This window comes from Esox lucius, chromosome 1 (genome assembly GCF_011004845.1).
Source record: "Esox lucius isolate fEsoLuc1 chromosome 1, fEsoLuc1.pri, whole genome shotgun sequence".
Classification (NCBI taxonomy): Eukaryota; Metazoa; Chordata; class Actinopteri; order Esociformes; family Esocidae; genus Esox; species Esox lucius.
The window spans coordinates 7,802,048-7,818,519 of NC_047569.1; the positions used below are offsets into that span (position 1 = coordinate 7,802,048).

General features: G+C 41.7%; 1 protein-coding gene across 1 annotated transcript in view; it reads right to left on the reverse strand.

Moving 5' to 3' along the window:
- veph1 (ventricular zone expressed PH domain-containing 1) overlaps positions 1–15,878 on the reverse strand; it is a 167,046-nt gene extending 151,168 nt beyond the window's left edge. Inside the window, exon 1 of the mRNA XM_010899975.3 lies at positions 15,696–15,878. The gene's annotated coding sequence lies outside the window, so the exon portion shown is untranslated. The remainder of the gene's footprint in view (positions 1–15,695) is intronic.
- Positions 15,879–16,472: the final 594 nt, after the last annotated feature.

Sequence of the window (16,472 nt, forward strand, 5' to 3'; positions counted from 1 at the left end):
TATGGGCGAAAATGCCTTGTTGATGCTAGAGGTCAGAGGAGAATGGGCCGACTGATTCAAGCTGATAGAAGAGCAACTTTGACTGAAATAACCACTCGTTACAACCGAGGTATGCAGCAAAGCATTTGTGAAACCACAACACGCACAACCTTGAGGTGGATGGGCTACAACAGCAGAAGACCCCACCGGGTACCACTCATCTCCACTACAAATAGGAAAAAGAGGCTACAATTTGCACGAGCTCACCAAAATTGGACAGTTGAAGATTGGAAGAATGTTGCCTGGTCTAATGAGTCTCGATTTCTGTTGAGACATTCAGATGGTAGAGTCAGAATTTGGCGTAAACAGAATGAGAACATGGATCCATCATGTCTTGTTACCACTGTGCAGGCTGGTGGTGGTGGTGTAATGGTGTGGGGCATGATTTCTTGGCACACTTTAGGCCCCTTAGTGCCAATTGGGCATCGTTTAAATGCCACGGCCTACCTCAGCATTGTTTCTGACCATGTCCATCCCTTTATGACCACCATGTACCCATCCTCTGATGGCTACTTCAGCACGATAATGCACAATGTCAAAAAGCTCAAATCATTTCAAATTGGTTTCTTGAACATGAAAATGAGTTCACTGTACTGAAATGGCCCCCACTGTCACCAGATCTAAACTCAATAGAGCATATTTGGGATGTGGTGGAACGGGAGCTTTGTGACTTGGATGTGCATCCCACAAATCTCCATCAACTGCAAGATGCTATCCTATCAATATGGGCCAACATTTCTAAAGAATGCTTTCAGCACCTTGTTGAATCAATTAGCTCTCTCCGCAGGGTGGCTGGGCGATCCCTTAGAGATAGGGTGAGAAGCTCGGTCACCCGGGAGGAGCTCAGAGTAGAGCTGCTGCTCCTCCACATCGAGAGGGGTCAGCTGAGGTGGCTTGGGCATCTGTTTCGGATGCCTCCGGAACGCCTTCCTGGGAAGGTGTTCCGGTCCCGTCCCACCAGGAGGAGACCCCGGGGAACACCTAGGACACGCGGGGAACACCTAGGCTGGCCTGGGAACGCCTCGGTGTCCCCCCGGAAGAGCTGGAGGAAGTGTCTGGGGAGAGGGAAGTCTGGGCATCCCTACTTAGACTGCTGCCCACGCGACCCGGCCCCGGATAAGCGGAAGATGATGGATGGATGGACGGGAAGAATGATGACCCTTGTGACCACCGTGGAAAGCGCCTACAATGGGCAAACGAGCGTCAGAACTGACCCTTGGAGTGGTGTTCTGCTGGGAAACCCTGGGTCCGGGCATTCATGTGGATGTCAATTTGACTCCTGTCACCTAAACATGGTTGCAGACCAGGTACACCACTTCATGGCAACGGTATTCCCTGATGACAGAGGCCTCTTTCAGCAGGATAATGCACCCTGCCACACTGCCCACATGGATCAGGAATGGCTTGAGGAACACGATGAAGAGCATCAAGGTGTTTCCTCAGATCTCAATCCCATTGAGTATCTGTGGGATGTGCTGGACCATTGTTATGGTGGTATATTAGGCAGGTGGTAAATATGTTTTGGCTCATCAGTGTATATAAATACCCATGGGTATGTGGTCCAAACGTTTGTATGTCACTATAAAACCACTACGGAGCCTCATCTACGACTGTCTCCTTATTGCACTCAACAGACAGGCAGCAATATCGAGAGACTAGGGGTGAACTGATCTCATCATACTCACAACCATAATCGTAACCATATATGTATACTTGTGTCAACTAGGCCAGCTTGCTGCTGCTTGCTTACAGAATTATGCTTTCAAATTCACCAATCAAGGGTATGGAAAATCTAGAGGAAATGTAGTAAATATGGCACAACTGTGAATCTGTCTAGAACAGGCTGTCCTCAAAAACTGATTATCTGGGCAATAAGGGCTCTTGTCAAGAGGACTAAGGCAACTCTGAAGGAGTTACAATCTTCCCTGGTTAAGCTGTGAATACTAATTGCAATAGATGTGCAATGAGGCAAATGCATTACAAATGGCAATACTAAATGTGCAATAAGGCAAATAGAGTGGGCATAAATGTTACAGTATTAGGTATAGTGTATGTTACAAATGGGATAATAGTTGCTCGGGTAAAAATGGCAATTTCAAAATGGTTTCAATATGTTTAAATGAGGCAAATGAAGGAGTGATGTATTAAGGTAGCATGTGCACCCAAGATGCAGAGACAGTAGCAATGAGGTCCCAAGGTAGAAATGCGTGTGTATCAACTGGAAGAATGCAAACACAATGGCATTTCTAAATGTGCAAAGAGGGTAATTGAATGTACAAGGTCTATGTGCATCTGAAATGCAGGGATAGTGGCGTTGAGGTTCCTGAGGTAGACATGTACCTTTAACAACTGAAAACGTCCATTATCAGGCAGAGCAAGGCAGTGTCAGAGTAGTACAAGGGAGTAGTGCAACAAGATCCCTGAGAGGTGGGGGGGTGGGGGTAATTGATGGGTCACAGATTTCAGAGTTCTCTGGGTCACAGGGTTAAGATAGATGGAAAGAACCTGTTCCTGAGCCTGCTGGTGCGGGACTGAATAGACCAGTACCACCTGCCTGATGGTAGGTTGAGGCCTGGTTGAGGCATGGTTGTGAAGGGTCCCTGATGATCCTGCGTGCCCTGTGCAGACACCGCTTGCACTGGAGGTCTGCGTTGTCAGGAAGCTGGGCACCAGTGATGTGCTGGGTGGTGAAACCGTTGCAGGGCCTTCCGGTAGGCTATGGAGCAGCTGCTAAATTACACTGTAGCGCAGTTTGTCAGAATGCTCTCGATAGTGCAGCGGTAAAAGTTCACAAGGATCTTGGTGGACAGGCGGGCCTTCTTCAGCCTCCTCAGAAAGTATAGGCGCTGCTGCGCCTTTTTGATTAGGGCTGAGGACTTGAGGGTCCAGCAGAGATCCTTGGAGATGAGGACACCCAGGAATTTGAAGCTGGACACACGCTCCACCTCAGCACCATCGATGAGGACTGGGGTGTGGTTGCAGCATGTAGACTTCCTGTAATCCACAATGAGCTCTGTGGTTTTCTTTGCGTTGAGGGGCAGGTTGTTGTCAGCGCAACATGCGCATGACCTATTCCCTGTAGGCTGACTCGTCATTGTCACTAAATAGACCTACCATTGCGGTGTCGTCTGCGAACTTGACGATGGTGTTGGGACTGTGTGCAGGAACGCAGTCGTGGGTGAAGAGAGAGTACAGGAGGCCTTGTGGAATACCAGTAGTCAGAATCAGAGTGGAGGAGGTGAGGTTGTCTAACCTGACAGACTGGGGTCTGTTGGTTAGGAGGTCCTAAGTCCAGTTACAGAGAGAGGGGCTGATCCCCAGATCATGGAGTTTGTTGACCAGCCTAGAGGGGATGACCGTGTTGAATGCTGAGCTTAAGTCTATGAATAGCATTCTCACATAGGTGTTGGATTTGCTGTATTTTGCTGTAGATTTTGCTGTAGAAGTAAGTCTAATCCTTCTGGCCACACTTTAACTGCTCTCACTGATGGTTTCACATGTTTGTGCACACATGGTCTAGTGTATTGTCTCCTCTGGTGGGTCAGGAGACATTTTGGTGGAATTTAGGAAAAACTGTTTTCAGATTTGAATGCTGTTTGCTAATGGCAGCCTGCAGTTCTTTCATTGCTAGCTTTGCATTAGCATCCGGGGGTATGTAGACGGCCATAACAACAATAGATGTAAACACCAGAGGCAAGTAAAAAGGCCTGCATCTAATCAACAGGTATTCCAGATTGGTAGATCAGTGACTCCCGGCGAAGTTAGTGTTTGTACACCATGTTTTGTTTACATAAATGCACAGTCCACCACCTCCAATCTTACCAGAATCAATTTCTGTCAGATCTGCTCTGAAGACATGTCGGCTCAATTACGTTGTCGGGTATGTTGTTAAGACACGTTTCCATGAAAATCATGACGCTGCAATACAATAGCCATTTTTGTGAGATGATTCTCTGTCGTATTTCGTCCATCTTGTTCGCCAGTGACCGTACGTTAGCAAGGAAAAGGCTAGGTAGTGAAGAACGATGGGGGGCTAGCATTAGCATAGCCCGGATACCAACACGCTTCCCATGCCTTTGTTTTACGATATCAATGCCACCTCTGGGCACCACCAGATGGCAATGCGATTAGCTTCTCCCGGGGCAACCTCACAATCTCCGGTGGGAGGTGAAAGTTATCAAAAACTCTTCCTGTGCATTGTGCTCTGAAGGAACCGAACATTTTTAATTCTATGCTTTTTTACACATTCCCTGATTCTCTACCTATGTACTTAATTTCTATTCTAGTAGGCTGTCATTGGAATGTGTATGTTTAACAGATGTTTCTGTTAGGAGCGATTGCAGAGACAAAATTGTTGCTTTTAATTGCCTAGCTTGCATGATCCTTGAGATAACACCCCTGTATCATAGGAAGAGCCCCAGGGATTGATAAGGGGTCTATTCTACAGGACTGGTTTTGTTTTCCTTAGGTCAGTTAACCAACCCCCACTACTTGAGTTTTAAGATATAAACAGAGCGAGCATTTGAAGAAGCTCTCTTGCATTTACCTTTCCTGCTGTCTGCATCTTCAATCTCCGGAGAACTTTCTATCTTTGATACTTGTACTGTAAAATACTCTCTTTATATATTAAATTAATTTGTTACATTAATTCATTGACTATTTGGAATTAATCTAAAACGGGTCCAAATCCAGTTCCACCAGCTCCGATGTCCAGCAGTTCTTGTAGACTACAAAGTGTATGCAAGGCTGTACTGAGTGAATAAGTAAAGAACTATTAAGTAAATTACTGCTAATTAGCAAAAATGTTGTAGACATTGAGACACGTGATGCACACGCACTGCCATCTTGGTCATGTTTCACACAGTTGATGTACATCTTGGTCATATACAGTACATCAACAGTTCTAAATCATTCATACTGACTAGGATATGTTTCAAGAATGAAACATTCAAAAGAAAATTGTGCTTCTTAATACATATGAATAAATAAATGGATTAAATAACGTGGTAGGCCTATTTAATAATTTGAACAAATTCCTAGTTTAGTCAGAATAACTACGAAAAGGTCTGGCAAACGTAATTAAATGCATTGACTTGGACGTTGGATAACCGATACATAACCCACATGCCATTGTGTAAAAATGTAAGCCATTATTGAAAAGTATGCCAGAAGGCATGTGGGATCTCATTGCGCTATGTTTGGTGGAAGCCTAACACCTATCATCATCCTGAGAATAACATCCCTACAATGAAGCATGGTGTTGTCAGCATCATGCTATGAGGATGCTTCTCTGTGTGGAGGGTCTGGAGATTTTGTGATGATAGAGGGCAAAATGTATCCAGCAAAGAACATAGAAATCATAGAAAAAAACTTATTGAAGTCCACAAGAGACCTTCTAGCAAGACAATGACTCAAAACATACAGCCCATGCCAAACTGAAGTGGCTTAAAAACAAAAAGATCAATGGCCCGGACCTCTATCCAATTCAGAATATCTGGAAAGAGTTGAGACTGGTAGAGACTCATGGCTAAAATTGCATCAACCAAATATTGAATAAAGGGAGGAATACATCCACAATAAATACCTTTATGTTATGTATTTCTAATAAATTTAGAACAATCGGTAAAAAAAATTCCACTTATTTATTAAGGCCTTTTTTGTGCAAAAACTCCTAATGAAATCCATTCTGACTTGATGCTGCAATTTTGGAAACATCCGAAGTCGGTGAATACCTTTGAGAGCCACTGTATGTCCCTTTTATTGATTGCATATGACGCTCTCCATCATAGCTTTAACAGTTTAAAAGCATTCCACAAAGTGTGAGTGCGGAATTATCAGATCATGGATGAGATTAAATAAATGTATGTGTCAAAATGCTCTTATCCATAATGATATTGCTTTTAACCTAGTTGTCGGCACACCCCTGAGAAAGACAGAAAGAGAAAGAGACATATGATGAGAGATAGAGAGAACACTGGTCCTTTTGTTTGCTCTATAATAAGTGACCACCCCCCTCCCGCCTGTCAGCCCCTCAATCGATCTGTAATATGCACCTCCTGAATACCACATCCCCTTCTCTACCATCAATAGACAGAAGGACAGCACACCTCCACACAGTGTGGGTCGAAGGAGAAGAGGGAGAGATACACTCCCTGATTGAACCCGATTTACCACCATCTTCGGTCCCTCTGAAAGTCACTTCTTCAAGTCACAGAAGTGTGTACTCTTGAGTGTGTGATAAATAAACAGCCCTACATAAGAAATGTGTGGCATTGCCCTGCACCAACTAGACACACACACAGCTATTTATGCACATAATTACAGAGTGGCTTTGTGGTAAGGGGGAGTGGGAAACCGGGAGGAAGCTTAGACACTATTCCAAGGGTTTACAAGGAGTGTTGGAATACACTCAGAAAAAGACTTAATGAAGCCAGATAAATATTAACTTTCCCACCATCTGATAGCTCCTCTGGTAATAGCAAAAAAATCATACACAATCACACGCTTCTGTTTTTTATTGGGGACCAGAAACACAATTCCCTATTCTCCCTACCCTCTAATCCTAACCACAATGACATGTGTGCCTAGCCCAAACCACAATGACATGTATGCCTAATCCTAACCACAATGACATGTATGCCTAATCCTAACCACAATGACATGTATGCCTAATCCTAACCACAATGACATGTATGCCTAGCCCTAACCACAATGACATGTATGCCTAGCCCAAACCACAATGACATGTATGCCTAATCCTAACCACAATGACATGTATGCCTAATCCTAACCACAATGACATGTATGCCTAGCCCTAACCACAATGACATGTATGCCTAACCCTAACCACAATGACATGTATGCCTAACCCTAACCACAATGACATTTATGCCTAACCCTAACCACAATGACATGTATGCCTAAACCTAACCACAATGACATGTATGCCTAAACCTAACCTAACCATAATCATCTCAAACCCACAACCTAACACTTAAAGCCCAAAGCTAAAACAAACCCTCATTCAACACTAAAAACACTTTTTTTTTTTATTGATATGTTGTATATTACTAAACATATCAATAAAGCTGAAAATAGCTATTATCTTTGGGGGGAACCAGCTTAAAACTTAGTGGAGACTGATTTGTTCCCTAATCTGTAAGACCAAAAACAAACACACACAGACACACATACATGCTCATGTGCACACTCTTCCATTGTGCACCTTGTTTACTGTATTTGATGTGGTGGTGAAGCAGATCTTTATGCGTACAAAACATTCATATCTGTTCAACTTGTTCATGCCTCAAACAGCCAAGTCAAGTGGAGTCCACTATCTACACCACATAGGAATACAGGTTGGTTTTGTCATGTCTTTGTCTTTGAACTAAGCCACTCTAGGTTGGGTAACTGATTGTGTAGGTCTCATTAATTTGTAAAAAACAAAGTCACCCAAGAAAACCACTCCTGAGGCAGTATTTCCCTTAGGAATGTTTTGCAGGAGTGGCAAATTAATTTGAGTAGGAAGCGTATAGGCTGCGATGGTGAGTGGGTAGACAAAGCTTGTGTTTCCAGGTCAACTGCAGCATTTTGTCTTTACAAAACTAGTTGGAAGTACTATTTGAACTGTTGTTGAAGTATATAGTATGCTTGTTTATGTTAAGATAACAAAAGACCATCTGTTTATCCATACACAGGAAGTCATGTTCATTCAAAGGATAGTAATTAGCCAATGGGCTTATAGTACTGGGATGCGTATTCAGTTTGGGATGTCTATAAAAGTGAGGACAACCGGAAGTTTCTTTGAGATTGAGTGAGATGAGATCGTGTTTGTAAGACCGAGTATAGAGTCTATAACATGAACATATCATATGCTGCAATAAATAATTGAATTACTCTCTCCAGTGACGACCGGGTACACAAACATTATTACAACCACTATACGAAACGGTTGATTTCTAATACTGTATAAAAAGAAGTATGTATTTTTCTATCCATTTGTATAGTTGATCCTGACTATACACATATATGGCTATTCTATTCTATGTATAGAGAAACCTACATTCGAAAATCATTTTGGCATTATTCCAATCACAATTCGTACATTACCGTGGGTTATGTATACCGTTGTACCCCAACTGCAAACTCACTGTCAGCACTTAAGAATAAGACGGCTTTCTTACAGTAAATAACACACTTAAACTCAGGGGAAACCAACACATTCTACTGTGACTCAGTTATCCTAAAACAGTGTGTAACAAATAATGTATTCTCATAGCTCTTTTCTATCTGACTTTCCCAGGGCCCATTTTGGGCCTTGTCCTGGTACTTTGGATTGTTCTTTAGAAAACAGTTAAGTAAATTCATCTGACAATCAAAGGCAGTTTAATTTAATCTCTTTTTTCAAAAGATATTTCTGAATCCTGAATGCTGATTGGCTGAAAGCAATGAGACAGTATCCCACATGTATACATCTCATAACGTATTACTGTTCAAACTGCATTGGAAAATGTCATATAATACTAATAAGGCATTTCAGGGGTATGTTGTATATTACCAATATACCATGGCAAAATGCTGAATCCAGAACAGCTCTTTGCCCTGGTATATTCACCATTTAACACACCCTCTTTTGCCTAATTGTTTAATTTTTAAAAACAAGTTGTTAGGTTCTTTATGGGAGTCTGAGTTGGACAGACATAAAAAGAGTTACAAACAGGTATACAATGCAAAACCAATACAGCGTCTTCATAGTGGGGACGTAACAACCAATATGGCCACCAGCAAGTGGCAAACAGTAGGTTTCCAAAGTGGGTTTGATGCCATTCACTGCTCGCAGAGTCATAGCCACTCTTGAAAATAGCTGACACCAGTGTATCATAGTTGCAAATGGGCAGAGATCTCAACAGCTTGGTAACAAAAGACTCCTGGATGCTGACTGGTTAATAGTAGGATGTTATTCACCACATTTCAAGTATACCCCAGGTAATCCCCAGGTTAACAGCTCCATAATTATGATTAATCACAGACCAACAATACCCAGCAGGCAAAACATCTCCCAGGGCTAAAAGCCTATTATTTGGTTTGGGTTTTGTTTGCTGTCTGCCTCTACAACCTGAACAATATGCAGGCATTGTTTTATCATCATCTTAACAGTACCACATGAACAATACAGCTTTTCTGATCAAGGCAGATATATTAATCAGGACCACTATTTTATCCCAACAAATGGCAGTAGAAACCAGGGTAGTTACCTTGCAGGATTCCAACATGATCTCAACCAACATTGTCTTTGACTAGCCTACTGTGCTTGCCTGTTCTCTGGGAGTTCTGTGACACACTATATCTCAAATGTACGCCTCTGCACAGTAGAAAAATTATATCGTAGGCCTAGATAATAAGGAGGAAGTTATTCTTAGAGCTCAAAGCTCTCATTCGCTCACGCAGTGTGAAACACTAAAATAATTGTCACTGCTCTTAAAAAGTGTGTCTCTGCAAAAAATAACATAATCATCAAATTTTCGGGGAGTGCCAACAACAATTTTGCAGCGGCGGGAGGCATCTACTAAATGAACAAAGGGAAAATACTGCCTGAGGGCTAGCTATGTTGATAATAGCAGCATTGCAGGAAAATGGATAGGATCACATTTTTTTTAAACTTAACAAAATTGCTCTAGTAGACAGTTATAGGGAGTGAATTTGCTTGTGTGTGTGATCCAGGTCTATATGTAAATGTGGGTTACATGTCCACACAAAGATAGTAAAACCAGACAAATCAGTTCCCACATTATGAGTTAGGGTTAGACAATAGGGCTATGTTAAGTATAGGCATTAAGGATAGATTATTGAGGTTAAAGTTAGGGTTAAGATTAGAGTTACATTTAGGGGATAGTGTTGTGAAGGCCAACCTGCAGAAGTTTTGCCTTCCTAGTTGATCCAGGACACACCCGTTTGACTGTCTGTTTCCCCTTCTGATTCTCCACTCCTTATGATGCCCTGGTTGGCTTTTCCTATTCCTTCCTTTGTGCTTGAAGGAATGAGTGCCTTTTTGTTATTAATATCAGTGATATATATAAGTGGTATTTTGTCAACGGTTCTGTTTTATTCAATGAATTCCTTAAGTCAAGCTAAAGGTTTCTGCATGGTCCCTTTTGTATCCCATAAGTTTGGCATATTCTTATGTAGACCAACATGACTGTTTAGCCAATTTTTTGTATCTACCTCATACCTCAAACCGATACCTATAGTATGTGCCACAATCACAACCACTTCAGCAGAATCCTGCCAACCTTCATTTGCTATGTTTGTGCACGTGTGTGTGTGTATTAATAAATGAATTAACTGGATCCACAATCTCCTTCCTCTTGATGCTACCACATTTTTCCCTCACTGACCAATGTGCCATGGTGACCTTTGAACTGGACTAGTTACTAGAACCTAAGACACAGTCCACCCCTCAAAAACTCTTCCACATAGAGAACATTGATGTCTGATTTTAACAAGAATAGAAAGAATATGTGCATGTGTGTATGTGGGGATGCTTCTACAGTCTTCAAGAAATAATTGCTCAGTACAGTTTGTGTACTAAAAGCACTACACACATACAAACACACATCACAGCTGCATATACTGTGTAATTGAGTGTGAGAGCAAGACGGGGAGAAAAAAAGCACTTTTGGTGTATGTACAGCCTCAGGGCAGAACAAACATATTCTTTATACCTGTCTGCAACGATTCATCATGTTGAGAAATAACTTAACAACCACAGTCTAGTGTCTCTGTAATCTTGGCTTTGGAAACTCTGAAGATGCTCGCCCAAACCATTAACGTTTTGTCCACCTCAGCCAGCCCAGAGACAACTTAAGGGTCCAGGTAAGCGCGCGCGCACACACACACAAGTTTGCAAACCCTGGCAGAAATTGTGAAATGTAGGCATTGATTTTGAAAATCTGACTGATCTTGCAAAAAAAATACTTTTATTTAAAGATAGGGATTATATGAAGCCATTTATTATGACATAGTTGTCTGGCTCCTTTTTAAATCATAATGATAACACCCAAATGGATCTGATCAAAAGTTTACATACCCTTGAATGTTTGGCCTTGTTACAGACACACAAGGTGACACACACAGGTGAAAATGTCAATTAAAGTTGAATTTCCCATACTGGCTTTTTAAATTGCAATAATTGTCTGTGTATAAATAGTCAATGAGTTTGTTAGCTCTCATGTGGATGCACTGAGCAAGATAGATACTGAGCCATGGGGAGCAGAAAAGAACCAAAAGGTCAAAAGACCTGTGTAACAAGGAAAATTATATAAAAAGATATCCAAAGCCTTGCAAATGCCAGTCAGTACTGTTCAATCACTTATAAAGAAGTGGAAAATTCAGGGATCTCTTGATACCAAGCCAAGGTCTGTTAGACCAAGAAAGATTTCAGCCAAATCTGCCAGAAGAAAAACAAAGAAAAACCCACAGGTAACCTCAGCTGAAATACAGGCTGCTCTGGAAAAAGATGGTGTGGTTGTTTCAAGGAGCCCAATATGACGATACTTGAACCAAAATGAGCTGCATGGCCGAGTTGCCAGAAAGAAGCCTTTACTGCGCCAGTTCCACAAATAAACCCGGATACAAAATGCCCGACAACACCTTAACACGCCTCACAGCTTCTGGCACACAGTAATTTCGAGTGATGAGACCAAAATAGAGCTTTATGGTCACAACCATAGGCGCTATGTTTTGGAGAGGGGTCAACAAGGCCAATAGTGAACGGAATACCATCCCCACTGTTTTGGGGGTTTTGGGGGTGTGTGAACTCTAAAGGCACAGGGAATCTTGTGAAAACTGATGGCAAATTGAATACAACATGCTATCAGAACAATTTGTGTTCTTCTGCAAGAAAGCTGCGCATGCTACGCTCTTGGACTTTCCAGCATGACAATGACCCTAAGCTCAAGGCCAAATTGACCCTCCAGTGGTTACAGAAGAAAAAGGTGAAGGTTCTGGAGTGGCCATCACAGTCTCCTGACCTTAATATCATCGATCCACGCTGGGAGATCTCAAACGTGTGGTTCATGTAAGACGACCAAAGACTTTGCATGACCTGGAGGCATTTTGCCTAGACGAATGGGCAGCTATACCACCTCCAAGAATTCGGGGCCTCAAATGGTGCTTTTCCACTTAATGGTACCGGGTCGACCTTACTCGCCTCGACTTTACCTGTTTTGGGGGCATTTCCACTGCATGGTACCAGCTCGACTTGGCTCGGCTGGCCTTTTTTGCCGGACAAAAGTTGGGTTAGTACCTGGTACCAGGTACCTTTTTTAGTACCTGCTTCGTGGAGGTTCCAAGCGAGCTGAGACGATACCAAAAGGTGACATGAAAACACAGAAGAATTCTGATTGGACAAGATTGACTCAAAGCATGCAGCAAAGCAAAACAAGCTGTTCTGCGGTTAGCCATCCAGTGCCAGAGAATGGTACCCTTTGCAGGAATGTCCCAGGAGTCCTTGCATTGAAATGGGTTAATTTCAGTGCCAGTGCATAGGACTACACTCGTTCATATTTTCACAAAACTCCTCTCGGTTTGGACCCACGCACTGGTGTTGAAATCAACTTGTCATCCCTGTGAGAGTCCCACAAAACAAAATTGTAACCTACAAAAGGACCTCATCTTTTTCCTACTCTGGGTTTTTCTATAGGCTAACTGGCATACATTGCACTGGTCAAAGTAGTAATGTCAACCCAAACAGAAGCAGCCTACCAAGCTTTCTAACCATTTTTGCAGTCTGCAATTAATTAAGACCAAAGTTACCAGTAAAAATGCCACCTTGAGTATATTATTCTGGGCCTCATAGACAACCATTACAAAAGACTGCACGCTGTCATTGATGCTAAATGGGGCAATGCACAGAATTAAGAACTAAGGCTATGCAGACTTTTGAACAGGGGTCAGTTCATTTTTTTCTTTGTTGCCATGTTTTGTTTTGTGATTGTTCCATTGTTTTATGACCTACATTTGAATGTAAATCCCAAAAGAAATAAAAGACATGTGTTTTGCCTGCTGACTCGTGTTTTCTTTACAAATGGTACATATATTACTTCTTCTCCAAGGGTATGCAAACTTTGAGCACAACTGTACAAACATTCAAACAAAATTACATCACACTTTCACAAGTTTCCACTGATTAGTCTCTCACGCACACTTTCTTTGCAGAAGCCCAACTGATACACCATAAACATGCAAACCTACTAAAGCAGATGGAGAGAGGCTATGCTCACATCACCACTCCTTCCCTGAAAGGGAGACAGAGTGCATTTTTGCAATGGTAGAGTAACATGCCTCTGCTTTTGCACGCACAAACACAGATACACGCACACATTAAATCTTTATGCCCCTGGATTGAGCAGTTGGCTGTAGTAAGGCTGTAGCTAAGCCTAAAAGCAGAAGCATGTATGGTAAGCCTAGCTATGCACTGCTTTTGAGCACTGTTAAGGCTCTAATGCTTTAATGCAAAGTGCTCCCTGCAATGGGTCCCTCGTCTCTCTGCTCCTCAAGAGTCCGCTGAGAATGGAATGTGAACGGGCCACTCCAGAAAGGAAGCAAAGATCTAGACCTGAGTCCTTTGATGAACATCTCACCAAGCCGTTTTGATTTTGATCACACTAGGTAGTGTGTTTTTCCCCACCATGATGAAAACGGGGTGGGACATACAATATCACAGACAACACTAGTTTTGACTACATTTCAATGAATGATCCTTCTTGCCATCTGACATTTACAAAATTACACTGATTGGCCTGAGTGTGGCACTATAACAACCAACAAAAAACACGTATGAAGTCCTAACCTTTTATATGTTGGTCTCTCTCCTCACAACAAACTAATTTGCCACTATTTGGAATATTGTGAACAACCCCTTACAATGCTAGAACCCTAATTGAGCTGGACAAATCTTGAGATGGCTGCATGTGTGCAAAAGAGTTGCTCAACAAAAACAAATGTTGATTTGTCCAATAAACATTAATATAGGCTTGGTATGGTATTTTAAATGCCTATTTATTAGTCATGCGAAAACTTTTATATTTGTTATCTGTATAAGCACTTTGAGACTACTGATGCATTTACCACGTAGTAAAGGTGCTTTACTAAAAATGCCTTAAATACGCAAATGGCTTTGATTTGGCTTGATTGATTGATCTGTTTTTCACTAACAGTGATGATACTTGACACACATGTTCAAGGACCTGACCATTGCTAATCTCTAGCCTCCTAGACCAGGCCATGATACACTAGCCCTTCAACTTACATTTAAAAGGGTTTGAACAACAGAGTAAATCACTAACGCCTCAAAACATGTCAACCCAATCAAATCCCTTGATTGGGCAGAGCTCCAAGAATTTCACACTAGATCGTGGTCCTGGCCAGAGGGGAAATGGCTCATGTCAAAATAATGTCATACATTTACTCCGTACTCTTTCCACCAGATAGGTAAGCTTACCAGCAACTAACTACTGTAGTAGATTATGCTGTCTAGTAGCTGGAAAACCAGTCAGGACCAAATAAATGGAGACCAATATTTCCAAGTAATATATCTCTCACTTTCTGGAATAAACAGAACCTTTCTATGAAAGTAATACAACCTACTCATGTGGAGAGTCATGTCCTTTGCTGCTGCTTGCTGCAGCACTGCTTTCTGCAGTACAGTGAGGGAAGTAAATATGTTAGTGTAGCCAAAATAAGTGACAGCTAAAGAATATTTTAGTTGTCACCAGCAACCCAAATGTGGGTGAAGACTTGTTCTCCTGATTAAATTCGTTTTCCAACCATGTTTATTTTTTCCTTTGACATATGTTTCTGACTGCAAAGTTTTAATGTGACTTCTCATGATGTTGACTTATCCCCTGCACCTAAACTCCCCATGTGACATATTGGACGCTTAGTGTCATACAACTGCCCTACTCCAAAAGAGGCTGGATGTGGAGTTCTTCCATTGCAATGGCAGAGTCCTTTCCATTTCAGGAAAATATCAATTTCATATACATATACAATTGGACGCTTATTGAGTTAGTAGAAGAGGGAGAGAAATTGCGCATAGAAAACACCTTCAACATCAGATGTATAACATAATAATCGTATGTCGTACATATGATGACTACAGCTTTATATCTTGGTTTCAAAAAGACTGCATAACAAAGTAATAGACAACTGGGGACAAAATGTTCGCACAAGCGCCATTGGCTTGGAACATTGTGAAACAGGATGACGAACTAATACAAAACAAATACAGTTGCCTATACTGAAATATCTCTAATTCAAAGACTATGCGAATATGACCTCAAATTACAAAGAACCCCGAAACCTGCCTGGGTGCACTTGTTCCCGTGTTGATCAACATATTTCATTGCAGGCTACTACAGGGGGAAAAAATGTGTAATGCAACAATGTGCTTTTTGGCCATTTGAAGTCAATGCACAATGTTCTTACCTCTATAAAATGCATTTCTGATGATATGCTACATTATCCATACATAGTCCGTAAACTCCCGACGCTGGCAAAGATTCCATTGACACATTTCCACGGAACCCGTTTTCACCAGGCATCAGTTCATGACAACAGCGACAGAAAATTCCGGTTTTAAACATAAAATATCTCACCTTTTATTTTGTTGACGTCAGTCAGTTCACAACGGAAATAATTAAGAGTTTGATATCGGTTAAAAACCGACCAAAACCATGCAAATGACGCACAGTCCCAAGTTGTCCAACAGTACAGTTTCAATCCTCGTGCACTGTGAAAAGCGCGCCATCCCGTGGTAAAAGATATGCGCGCGGGGCAACAGGTGGACAAGATTCCGCTTAGGCAATAGTAAATGGTTTATAAAATATATAGGCTAGGCTACCATATAAGCGTTTGCATACGTGTAACACAATAATTTAAAAAAAGAAGATAAATCAAATGTGTGTTCTTTCTTGTTTGAAATAAATATATATTGTTTAATATATACTCTAGTTCATTATGTTTTGCAACGTTAAGATATTCTATTATATTAACATAAGTGTGTGGAGTAGTATTACTGGTTGTGATTGGTGAGTGTGTCCTAAGAACGGGGGGGGGCTAAGAACGGGTGGGGGGGGGGGTACTGGAGATCGCGAGAAAAAATAGTTAGATGAAGGAAGCATGCTCGGAAAACTTGGGTCGTCGTGTCGAAAGATATTTCTGTATACCGTGTTTTACCTCCCAATATATTGTCTAAACGATAGGCTGTTACAAGGGACCAGTAAACCACCGTATTAATTTAAATAGCTTGATGTCTATTCGATGTTTAAGGTGTTTATATTCCACATGTACAGTGCCGGCCCGTGGGGTTGTGGGGCCCTAGGCAAGATCATGAAAATTGGCCCCACTCGAGTAAAAAACTGTCATTACAATTT